General features: G+C 40.8%; 1 protein-coding gene and 1 pseudogene across 7 annotated transcripts in view; both read left to right on the forward strand.

Annotated features, from left to right (window-relative positions):
- ARHGEF9 (Cdc42 guanine nucleotide exchange factor 9) overlaps positions 1-12,341 on the forward strand; it is a 480,567-nt gene that overhangs the window by 449,206 nt on the left and 19,020 nt on the right. The gene's annotated exons all lie outside the window — the stretch shown is intronic.
- On the forward strand, positions 2,667-3,600 carry LOC130038088 (RNA/RNP complex-1-interacting phosphatase-like; annotated as a pseudogene).

Below are 12,341 nucleotides of genomic sequence, written 5' to 3' on the forward strand. Positions count from 1 at the left end.
TGAGAAAATAAACTGATAAGCCACTAGAAGACACACAAAGAAATAGAAAGAGAATCCTAATAAACTGAATAAGAAATGCTCATCCAAAAGAACAAAAACAACTGGTGTTGGTGTGTATATAGGGAGAAAGGGACTCTCCTTCACTATTGGTGGGAATGCTGACTCGTCCATCCTTTTTGGTAAAAAATACCAACGTTTCTCTAAATACTAGAAATTGAGCTCGCATTTGATGCAGAAATACCACCCTTGAGGACCAAAAAACACACAGAAGAAACATCACCTGCACTCCTATGTTCATTGCAGCACTATTCACCATTGCCAGAATCTGGAAACAACCTAAGTGCCCAGGAAAACACGAATGGATAAAGAAACTATGGCACATCTACTCAATGGAATATTATGCAGCTGTCACAAAAAATGAGGTCATGAAATTTGCCAATAAATGGATGGACATGAAGAGTAGCATGCTGAGTGAAATTAGTCAGATGGAAAGGGACAGGAATAGAATTTGTTGTATATAAAAATGTATATATAGTAGAAGAATAATATTTATGATCAGGGTATACAGGGGTTAGGATGACTGCATTCATTTGTTGTATATAAAAATGTATATATAATAGAAGAATAATATACATGACCAGGGAATACAGGGGTTTGGAGGACTGCTAAATGATTGGAACTAAACACACGTTTGTGGGCTTCTGAGAATAGGTAAGATAGAGAAGAGACTGCAAAGACAATAACAGCTGGGAATGATCACACTGGAAAGATCTGAGGGTTTAAAGTAGGTAATGTATATTCTTGATAACCTTGCAGTATTAATATTGAAAACCGCAATGCCCAAAAGAAGAAAATTAGAGAGTGAGAGAAAGAGAGAAAGTGCCTGCACTCCTATGTTCATTGCAGCACTATTTACCATTGCCAATGAACATAGAGGCAGGCAGAACCTGGGGGATGAGGGGTGATGGGAGGGAACCTGAGGACACTGGTGCTGAAAAATATACACTGGTGAAGATCCCTCCACTCCACCAGTGTTGGAATGATATGTGACTGAAATCTAACATGAACAGCTTTGTAATGGTCTACCTCACAGTGTTTTTATTAAAAAGTTAAAATAAGAAAATGCAATGCGGGACATCACAAGAGAATCTACAGAAATCCATAGGATCATCAGAGTTTACTCTGAACATCTTCAAGCTGTGAAATAAGAGAATGTCGAAGACATGGATCAATTCCTTCATTCCTATAACATCCAAAGGCTAAACCAAAAAGATTTGGAATACTTGAACAGATCTATCACCATTCAGGAAATTTTAATGATAATCAAATTCTTCCCAGAAACCGAAGCAATAAATTCATTATGAATTCTTTAAAACCTTTAAGAATGACCTACTGCCAATTCTTTTTAAGTTTTTCCAGGAAATTGAGGAAGAGATACACTCCTGAACAGTTTATATGAGACAAATATCACCTTGTAATCAAGAGTAGACAGAGACACCACACAAAATAGAAAATTACAAGCTGATATGCCTGATTAACACAAACACAAGGTTCCGCAATAAAATACTATCAATAGAATCCAACAACTCATCCCTAAGATGATACCATGACCAATTAGGATTCCTCTCAGAGATGCAAGAATACTTTAATATTCACAAGTCAATCAAAATAATACACCATGGCAATAAAAATGAAAACCATATGGTCATATCAATAGATGCAGAAATAGAATTTGACAAGACCCAGTACCCATTTTTGATTTAAAAAAAAATCTCGAAAAAATGGGAGTTTAAAAAAACTTTCTCACAACAATACAAACACACAGCAAGCACTATTCTCAATGGGGAAAAAGACTAAAGATCATGCACAGAGATAACCACTCTTACCACTCATATTCAATATAGTGCTGAAAGTATTTGACATACTTTTAGGAGAGAAGAAGGTATCAAGGGCATCTGCATAGGAAATGAAGAAATCAAGCTCTTACTAATTGCAGACCACATTATACTATAATTGAAAATCCCAAAGAATCTACCAATAAGTTCATAGAAACTATAGTTTTGTATACTAAAGTGGCAGGTTATAAAATGAATACCCAAAAGTCTATGGGTTTCCTAGATACAAATAATTGAAGAGAAGACACAGATATTAGGGAAACAATCCCAGTTACAATCATGCCTCAGGAAATCAAGTAGCTTTAAATCAATTTAACTAAAAAGTTGTAAACCTTATACAAAGAAAACTTCAAGCAACTATTTTATGAAATAAAAGAGTTCATAAGAAAATGAAACATAATTCCTGCTCATGGATTGGGAGGATTAACGTTGCAAAATTGCAACAGTACACAGAGCATTATACAGAGGCAATGCAGTCCCTGTAAATAATACCCATGACATTTTTCGAAACAATAGATCAAACACTCCTGAAAGCCATATGGAAGAATAAAATCTCATGACTAGCTAATGCAATCCTTGGGACAAAGAAGATGGGAGGCATCTACTTCTGTAACTTTAAACTCTAATACAAAGCAGTAGTGATTTTTAAAATTATGATATTAGAATAAGGACATACAGGGGGGAGGGCTCGCGTGACTCTTCCAGTCTGGGAGCTGTGGCACTCGGGGGCGCCGGACTGGCTACTCAGGTGGGCGACATCTCGGGGCCCCCATGAGCCATTGTCATCCTTCCCCTGGCGGCTGGGGTCAGTGGCATGGCTTTGCGAGACGTTTCCCGGCTAAAAGGAAGGGCAGAAACCACGTCCCTGAGAGGTGGAAGGACTATCTCCCAGTTGGACAGCGGATGCCTGGAACTCGTTTCATTGCTTTCAAAATTCCTTTGAAAAAGAGAAACTTGCTCCAGAGGAACATTTTTCTCCCTTGGATGTTTTTAACAAAATCCAAGAACAGAATGAAGAACTTGGACTGATTATTGAGTTAACATATACTCAGTGCTTTAGTAAACCAGAGGATTTGCCAGAAACTATTCCTTACTTGAAATTTTTTACAATGGGGCATCAGGAGCCTGATGATAAAACTATTTCAAAATTCAAACGTGCTGTTAATGGGTATTTGAAAGAAAATAAAGACAATGACAAACGTATTGGTGTTCACTGTACCCATGATCTAAACAGAACTGGCTACCTCATCTGCAGGTATTTGATTGATGTAGAAGGAATGAGACCAGATGATGCAATTGAATTATTCAATAGGTGCCGGGGACATTGCTTAGAAAGACAAAACTACATTGAGGACCTTCAGAATAGTCCTATCAGAAAGAATTGGGATTCTAGTGTATCCAGATCAAAAGATTATGAAAACTCAGCACATATGGCAGAACCAGTTCTTACCACGCACAAGTCTCCTAAACAGAGACCCATGCATAACCCACATCAGGCTTGTGGTTACGCAGTACCTACTCCATATTTCCACAACCACACCCAAGATTTACATGATTCAGCAAGAAAATTTCCACAGAATCAGAATGTTTATCAAAGAAGCTATCTTCCTCATCCTGGGCCCCCTGGAGAAGACTATTCACCAAGGAGATACTCGTGGAATATAAAGTCTCATGCCCATCAAACAAACCAGAATAAAAGATAGCACTGTAAGATTACTATGGATTGTCTTACCCAAACTATTGTGAATGTACGGAGTGACAGGACTGACACCAGAAACTCTCTGAAAACAGAATAGGACTAAAGACAGCTGATTTTTATAAGATCATATCAAATGATGTTTATAATTTAATTGCTCCCTTATGTGGTCAAACTGAGAAAAAAAATTATAGTGATGTTTTTTATAAAATTATATTGATCTTTATTAGTTACTTACAGTATTGGCAGTAGTGAAGGAAATTGTCATTCCAGTTTAAATTTTTTAAAGGAAAATAATTTAGAACTAATATAATAAAGAACATTTCTTGTTAATCATTTTATAAAATTCTTTCTTCTTAAAAAAAAGAATAAGGACATACCACGTATCAGTGGAATAAAGTCCAGTATCCCAACACATTCAAATATATGGTCACCTAATCTTTAATAGAAGTAGAATTTTGCACGAAGGAGATGGTGGTCCGATCCCGTTCGGAATTTTGGGACAACAGCGACATCGGTCAGGCAAAATCATTGATTGAATATGATGTGGTCTATTTTGTTGTGGAATCGTCCACCGGGAGACTCCCATGTCCAATGTTTAGATTGTGCCTTCTGGAATTGTGCGTTACCATATATGGTCTTGGTCGACATGATGAACTCACACAGTCTCTCACCCTGTTCGTTCCATTCTAGGCCATGTGTCCCGATGTGAAGTTCTTCAGCTGATCTTCTCGGTCCTATCTTGGCATTAAAATCACCCACAATGATCTTGTAGAAGGTGTGGTCTTCTTTATAGAACTTCTCAAGCTCCATGTAGAACTTCTCAATTTCTCTTTCATCATAATGAGATGTTGGTGCATAGACAACGAAGATAGAAACTACCGGCAGTGAGCCACATCTATTCAAATGTAAACGTCCGATTCGGGTTGTTAGGCATTCGAATGAATCAATGCTCATGGCCAAGTTTGTGTTGACAAGGACACCGACGCCTCTGACACCTCTTTTATCGCACGTTCTGAGGAAAAATTCTTCTCCAGTGTCAAAAACGGCATGGTGAGATTCGTGCCTTCTTGTCTCGGTCAGACCAATGATGTCGTACTTGATCATTTGTGCTTGTACCATCAGGTCCTCGATGGATGCATCTGATGCTAGCGTATGTGCATTGAAAGTACAGACCATCATTTTTGTCTTCCTTCGTTGTGGCAGCCTAGTTCGGCCTTGAGATTTTATTGGCCTCTCCTTTCTCATCCTTCTCAGTGCTGCCATGTCGTTGAAGCCTTCAGGGCCAGGTGAATGAGACCAGTTGTAGTTACTGGTTTTGGCATATCGGATACAGAAAGGGATAGCTTGTCAGGCTCTTCCGTGCGGGTGGAATACTCTTCGTAGCTTGCCAGTCTTTCCGAGAAGGATAGAGGCTTTTGGGGCGAACTCTAATTGCCCTTGTAGGTGTTAACATATTTGAACCCAATCAATATGGTACAACAATTACGGAATATGGGTATTTCTTGTCTTACGATGTGTCTCGCAGCCGCTTCACGGCCGCACGGGTCCGGAAAATGTCCTGGAGTATGGCGGCGGTTGGGTAGTGGAGGTAGTGTCCGTAGTGTCTGCCAGTGGGGTATTTATCTGGTCCCAGTAAGGGTAGGGTGGGTCTTCTGTGAACAATCCGATCCCTGGATGGTTGGTGGAAGCAGACAGGGCAGTATAGGGTGGGGCTCCTGATTAGAATCCCTTTGTCACCTGTGGTTGGTGGGAGCAAGCAGAGAATCTCTGTCCCTGGGTCCGCCGAGCCTGGAGTCCAAGGTCTCAGAGAGTTCCGCTTATCTTGTTCTGTGGGTCTTCAGTCCTGCGTGAGTCTCGGCCAGAGCTTATTCGCCAGCGTGGTTTGGCGCATGACTCAGGCAACCACAAGCTAACGTCCGAGCTCGCAAAGCAGTACAGAGATGCGATCAAGGAAGCCCTCAAAGAGAGAAGAGCAGAAGTGCTGGTAGATGCAGCAGAAGCCGGAAAAAGTATTTGTAACGCCCGCCTGTCCTTTGCCAACTACAAGACCAAGATGACTGCCCTCCGACATCCTGATGGATCCATCACATCCTCCAGAACGGCAATGGAGAAGATTATCCACGACTTCTACTCAAATCTCTTCGATAGCCACGTCCACTTGCCGACCTACCAAATTCCACAGGATGGATATGTCGTTCCCAACGTTCTCCCTTCCGAAATCCGACATGCCATTTCGTCGGTAAAGAAATGAACAGCACCCGGCCCAGACAAGGTCAAACCTGAACACCTGAAGAACCTGGGTTCAGTACTCGTCAATACACTGGCTCGGCTCTTCACACACTACCTGTCTGAATGCAAGGTTCTGTCCCAGTGGAAAACTAGCAGGACCGTACTACTGTTCAAGAAGGGAGACATCCATGCCATTGGCAACTATCGCCCGATCTGCCTATTGTCTGTCATCTACAAGTTGTTCACTCGAGTCATCCTAAATAGAATTGGCAGAACACTAGATGAAGGACAACCATGCGAGCAAGCCGGGTTCCGCAAAGCATTCAGCACCATTGACCATATCTACACGAGAGCCAAGCTCATTGAGGTTTCTCGGTAGTTCAAAATGCCGATCTGTTTAATGTTCATTGATTTAAAGAAGGCCTTTGATTCTATTGAGACAGAAGCGGTCATTGAAGCCCTAGCCAATCAGGGCATTCAAGCCCAATACATCAAGATCCTCCATGAGCTGTATTGTGGATTCACTACCAGGATCTCATCATTCTACAAAGAATTAATCATTGATATCAAGAGAGGGGTTCGGCAGGGTGATACCATTTCACCGAAACTTTTCAGTGCCACCCTCGAGAACATCATGCGACCACTGGAATGGGAAAGAATGGGAGTGAAGATAGATGGTGGGCAACTAAACCACCTCCGCTTTGCTGATGACATTGTTTTAATAACACCAAACATCAGCCAAGCGGCACAAATGCTGGCCGACTTTGACCGTGAGTGTGGAAAGGTAGGACTACAGCTGAATCTTACGAAGACAATGTTTATGAGAAACAGCCTCGTTCCTGGTGCCCCATTCGCTCTCAACGGAACGACCATCTCCGATTGCAACAGCTATGTGTACTTAGGTCGAGAAGTCAACATGACAAATGACCTGGCATCCGAGCTGCGCAGGAGGAAGACAGCGACTTGGAATGCCTTCAAGAACGTTGAAGAAATAGCTAAGAGGATGAAGAACCTCCGGCTCTGGGCACATCTCTTTGATTGCACTGTTCTTCCTGCATTAACATATGCCTCAGAGAGCTGGGCCCTACGCAAACAGGATGAGAACGCTATTCGGGTCTCCCAAAGAGGAATTGAAAGAGCTATGCTTGGAATATCACGTTTCACTCAAATGAAAGAAAGAATCTGGAGTTCCGACATCCATCGACGATCAAGAATCAGGGACGCTGTCTCGTTTTCCAAGGTGTCAAAAATCAGATGGGCTTGTCACGTAATGAGATTTAAAGACGACCGCTGGACTAGAGCTGTTACCGACTGGATTCCACGGGATGTCAAAAGACCACGTGGCCGCCCACCTACCAGATTGTCAGACTTCTTTATCAAGATCATGAACGATTGGTTTGAGGCTCTTCATGTTCCCAGAACGAACAGATGCCATTGGGCTACACTAGCACGCGACAGGGACAATTGGAGGCGTTACTGGCGCCCGCTCGAGCAAATCGACGACTAATGGGAAGTTATGTGATTAAGTGAATCTTTAATAAAGGAGTAATTAGATCAAGGAATGCCTCTTCAAAAATTGGTGCTAGGAAAACTTGGCAGATATATGCAAAAAAATCAAAATCATCAAACTTCTTTCTAACAACAGGCACAAGTCAGATCAAGATGGATTAACAACCTCAATATCAGACCTAAATCTATAAGATATATGGAGGAAAATGTGGGCAGCACCCTCCATAACATTGAAGCTAAATGCATTTTCAAATATGCAACACCACTGACCAAATAAATGGAAGCAATGTGACTACATTAAACTAAGAGGCACTTCAAAAAATAGTGATCAAGATACATAGACAGTCTGCTGATTGTGTAAAATTATTTATGCAATTTCCATATGATACAGGTGGAGCGATAGCACAGTGGCAGGGCGTTTACCTTGCACGCAGCCGGCTTGGCTGACCTGGGTTCAATTCCTCCTCAACTCTTGGAGAGCCCAGCAAGCTACCGAGAGTATCTCGCCTGCAGGGCAAAGCCTGGCAAGCTACCTGTGACGTATTTGATATGACAAACACAGTAATAACAAATCTTACAATGCAGATGTTTCTGGGCCCGCTGGATCAAATCGTGCTATGGGGTGACTGTGAAAGATATACAACGCACTGGTAGAACTTTAGAAGAAAAAGAATCATCCAAGCTTGTCAAAAAATGGGCAGAAAAAAAATAAACAGAAACTTCCTCAAATAACAAATCTGAATGGCCAAAAGACAAATGAAAAATTCTTGGTATTGCAAATCATCAGGGAGATGCAAACCAAAGCATTGAGATATCATCTCACACCACAGAGACTGGCACACATCAAAAAGAACAAGAGCAATCAGTGGTGGCTTGTATACATGGAGAAAGGGACTCTCTTTTATTGTTGGTGGGAATGCCGACTGTTCCAACCTTTTTGGAAAATAATATGGGTATTCCTCAAAAATCTAGAAATTTACTTTCCATATGACCCACCCAGCAATACTACATTTGAAAATATACCCCGGGGACCCAAAAAACACAGCAGAAATACCATCTGCACTTCTATGTTTATTGCAGCACTATTCACAGTATCCAGAATCTGGAAACATCCCATGTGACCAAGAATGGATGACTGGTAAATTTTAAAACTATGGTACTTCTACACAATGGAATACAGTACAGATGTTATGAAAAATGAAGTGATTCAGTTCACTTATAAGTAGATGGACATGGATAGTGTAATCCTTAGTGAAATGTGTCAGAAGGAGAGGGACAGACATAGAATGATTGCACTCATTTATGGGATATATATATATATATATATATATATATATATATATAATATATGAGGAACCCAGGCATGTGGATCCTGGGGCTGAGATCTCCAAGCCTGTTCGGATCGGGACTGGGCCTTCTCTACACAGATCCCCCATCTTCCAGTAGGTAGGCGTTACACCCACCAGCTGCTGCTGGCGCCAGGTGGTCCCATCAACTGCCAAGACCCAAAGACTATAAAACACAGCTCCCGGAAGTGTGCGGCCACATTTGTGCTGCATGACATTTTATTATCTTGTTTTTACCTTGGAGAAGCTAGCAGGCTACCGAAAGTATCCTGCCCGCACGGCAGAGTCTGGCAAACTTCCCGTGTCGTTCTCAATATGCCAAATACCAGTAACAATGATAGGTCCCATTCTCCTATCCCTGAAAGAGCACTGAATATGGCTCTTTTAAAATCTCAAGGCTAGGAAGAAGGAGATGTTACTGGTGCCTGCTCGAGGCAATCAATGAACAACAGGATGATCGTGATTGTGATCGTGATCATGATAGTATAATGTAATATATGTAACATACTATGAAACTAATACCCAAGGCATATAAACCAGGGCCAGGACAATTGGCCAGGAGGTTGGAAGCCTGCTTCAAGTGCTTGGGGAAAAAGCATTTGGGATAGAAAAGGGGTAACTATGACAAAGATCATTGGAAATGATCATTCTGGATAAGAACAGTGTGCTGAAAGTAGGTAATGTAACCAATATGATAACCCCTCAGTATCTGTATTGTAAACAATAATGCCCCAAAAAAGAGAGGGAGAGAGAGAGGGAAGGGGCGGGGGCAGGCGGGAAACTTGGATTATTGATGTATATTTGTAGAGGGATGAATGCTGAAACATTATATGACTGAAACTGGGTCATGAACAGCTTTTTAACTATATCTCACAGTAACTCAATAAAATAGTTTTAGATAAATCTCAGAAGAGCACAACATGCTGCAGAGATGCCTCCAGACTCTAAAGTCACCATGCAGATATAAACTTAACTCCAGATCCATCACCCTGTAAAAATTTTAGAATTCCTGGAGCGCAAGGCCATGTGACAATTCATTCTCTAAGTCACTGATGTACCAGGAGTAGCACACCATATTTGATGACTTGTAATGCAAAAGACAAACAATTTCAATCAAAAGGCTCAATCAGTAATAATAATCTCTTATACAAGAATTTAATGTCTCCAGGGTGAGATACAACAATCAACACACACTTTCCTCTATGAAAACTTTTTGTATCATTTTAGCAGATTATTTATAACAAACAATATAAAATAATTTTTTAGCATCTGCTTTGGGGGCAGGCTTAGGTGATAGTGGGAAAATTCGAAATAATGGTGGTGGTAAGATAAAATGGTGGGATTGATGTTTAAATATCAATTGTAATGAAATACTGGGAAAAATTTTATAAAACCAAAAATTAAAATAATAAAATATAAATTTAGAATAAAATTAATTAAGAATAAAATTAACGTCATCGTTACACATGCTGTGGGATATTGTGGAATCATAAAAGAAGTGAATTCTGTCATGTTTCTAAAGCATAGAAGGACTTTTGATATCACTTTATGTTAAATAAATCAAACATAGAAAGGCACATAGTAACTGACCTCACTTCTATCTGGAATCTAAAAACGTCAAGCTTACAGAAAAAGAAATAGATTGGCGATTACTGGCTGCTGAGATTAGATAACAGGAGACAATGTTGGCTAAGAGACATGACCTTCTAATTATAAGATATAGAAAGTCTGAGAATCTATCACAGAATCTGGTGACTATAGTTAGCAATACTTTGTTGTTTGTGCTATATTTTTTAAGAGTATTCATGAGGGACACAACAGATATGACTTTTGACTTGCATGTGGCTGACTAATATTTAATCCCTGACTCCCTTTATGGTCCCATGAGTCTGTGAAAAATGATTCCTAAAGCTCTGAGTCAGGAGTAGCCTCTGAGAACCACCAGACATGAGCCCTTCCCTCCCCCTCAACACACACACACACACACAAAACAAAGTGTTCATAGGTTTATTATCACAAAAATTATTATGTGAGATGATAGATATGTTAGCTTTAACATTACCATGGAAATTCTTTCATGATACTTATGGTAATCAAATAATTTTGGCTGGAAAGTTAGTAAAATGAGTAGAATGCTTGCTTTGCATCCAGTCTGGATTCAATCCTAAGCATTGACTGTGGTACACTGCACCACCAACAGTGATCCCTGAGTGTAAATTTCAGAAAGAAAAGAGGGTACGTTGGCCCGCGCGGGGGACTTGAGCTTTAGGTAGCTAAGAGCCGCCTCCCCAGGCCAGTCGACGATGGCGGCAGATGACAGGCAAAGGATAGGGGCCAGGTCCAGGGATGGCCGGTAGTCTGTTTATTTCTCTCTCTTCCACAGCATAGTTCGATATCTCCCCTCACGGTGTGAGCATAGTCGTAGTTATGGTCGTAGTCCTGATCATCACAGTTCTATCATCCTAGTCTCCTCGTGGACCTCAAAGTTTTCTCCCTTGTTATCTCTTATCCCTTGTCTCGCTGTAGTCTTAGAGCCTCTGCTTCCAGTCATCATCATCATCTGGTTCTCCTTCTAGTACCAATGTCTCCAAAATCTCAGTTTTCCTCCTGTCTTCAACATCTCATCGTCGACTTTCTAATATCCAATGTCTACTCTTCAGCATCTAGTCTTCAGCATCTAATCCTCACCATCTAGTCCTCAGCATCTTCAACATCTTGTTCCCAAACGTCTTCATCATCCCATTCCCTAGTCTCCAATCCTCAGCATCTAGTCTTCAGCATCTAGTCCCGACTTTTTCGTCCTCAACATCTGATCTTTAATGTCTTCAATATTTCCTTCCTTCTTACCCCTTAAGGCATAGTTATATATAAATCATGAAGGGTGGGATTGAATCCATCAAGGGTGGGATTGAACAAATATCATAACAACAGGAGATTCGATCAAGGGCTGGATTCCATCCAGAGTGTATTGCATTTTTCGTTCCTCAGGTAGTAATCCATTTAAACAGTCCTAGTAATTTTACTTCTTATAGTATTTCTAGCAATCATTTTGTATGAACACAGTAAGAGATATATTAAGATTAAAGGTTGGCTCTTTTTGGGTATATCTTGCTGTATATGGCTTTTTTAAAAACTTTTATTAGCGAAACACTATGACGTACAGTTGTAGACTTACACATTTTTTCCCTTTATTTTATTTTGTTTTTTTTTACAGTTGTAAATTTACAATTTTTTGTGCTTTGGTTTCAATTATACAATGATCAGATACCCATCCCTCCACCAGTGCCCATTTTCCACCACCATGGATAATATCCCTCCCACCCCCATCCCCCCATACCCCCTGTTTCTGTGGCAGGGCAATCCCCTGTGTTCTCTCTCTCCTTTTGGGTGTTGTGGTCTGCAAAAGAGGCATTGAGTGGCAAACATGTTCAGTCCATAGTCTACTTTCGACATGCATCTCCCCTCCTGGGAGGATCCTCCAAACATCCTTTATTTGGTGCTCCCTTCTCTATCTGAATAGCCCTTTCCTCTAGGATACCCGGCTGGCCTCTAAGTTATGGAGTAATCCTCCTGGTGCTGATCTCAGCTATTCTTGGGTATTAATCTCATACTTTGTTACTTTATATCCCCCAGATGAATGCAATCTTTCTATGTCTATCCCTC

The sequence above is a fragment of the Sorex fumeus genome, unplaced genomic scaffold (assembly GCF_029834395.1).
Source record: "Sorex fumeus unplaced genomic scaffold, SorFum_2.1 ptg000073l, whole genome shotgun sequence".
In the NCBI taxonomy this organism is placed as follows: Eukaryota; Metazoa; Chordata; class Mammalia; order Eulipotyphla; family Soricidae; genus Sorex; species Sorex fumeus.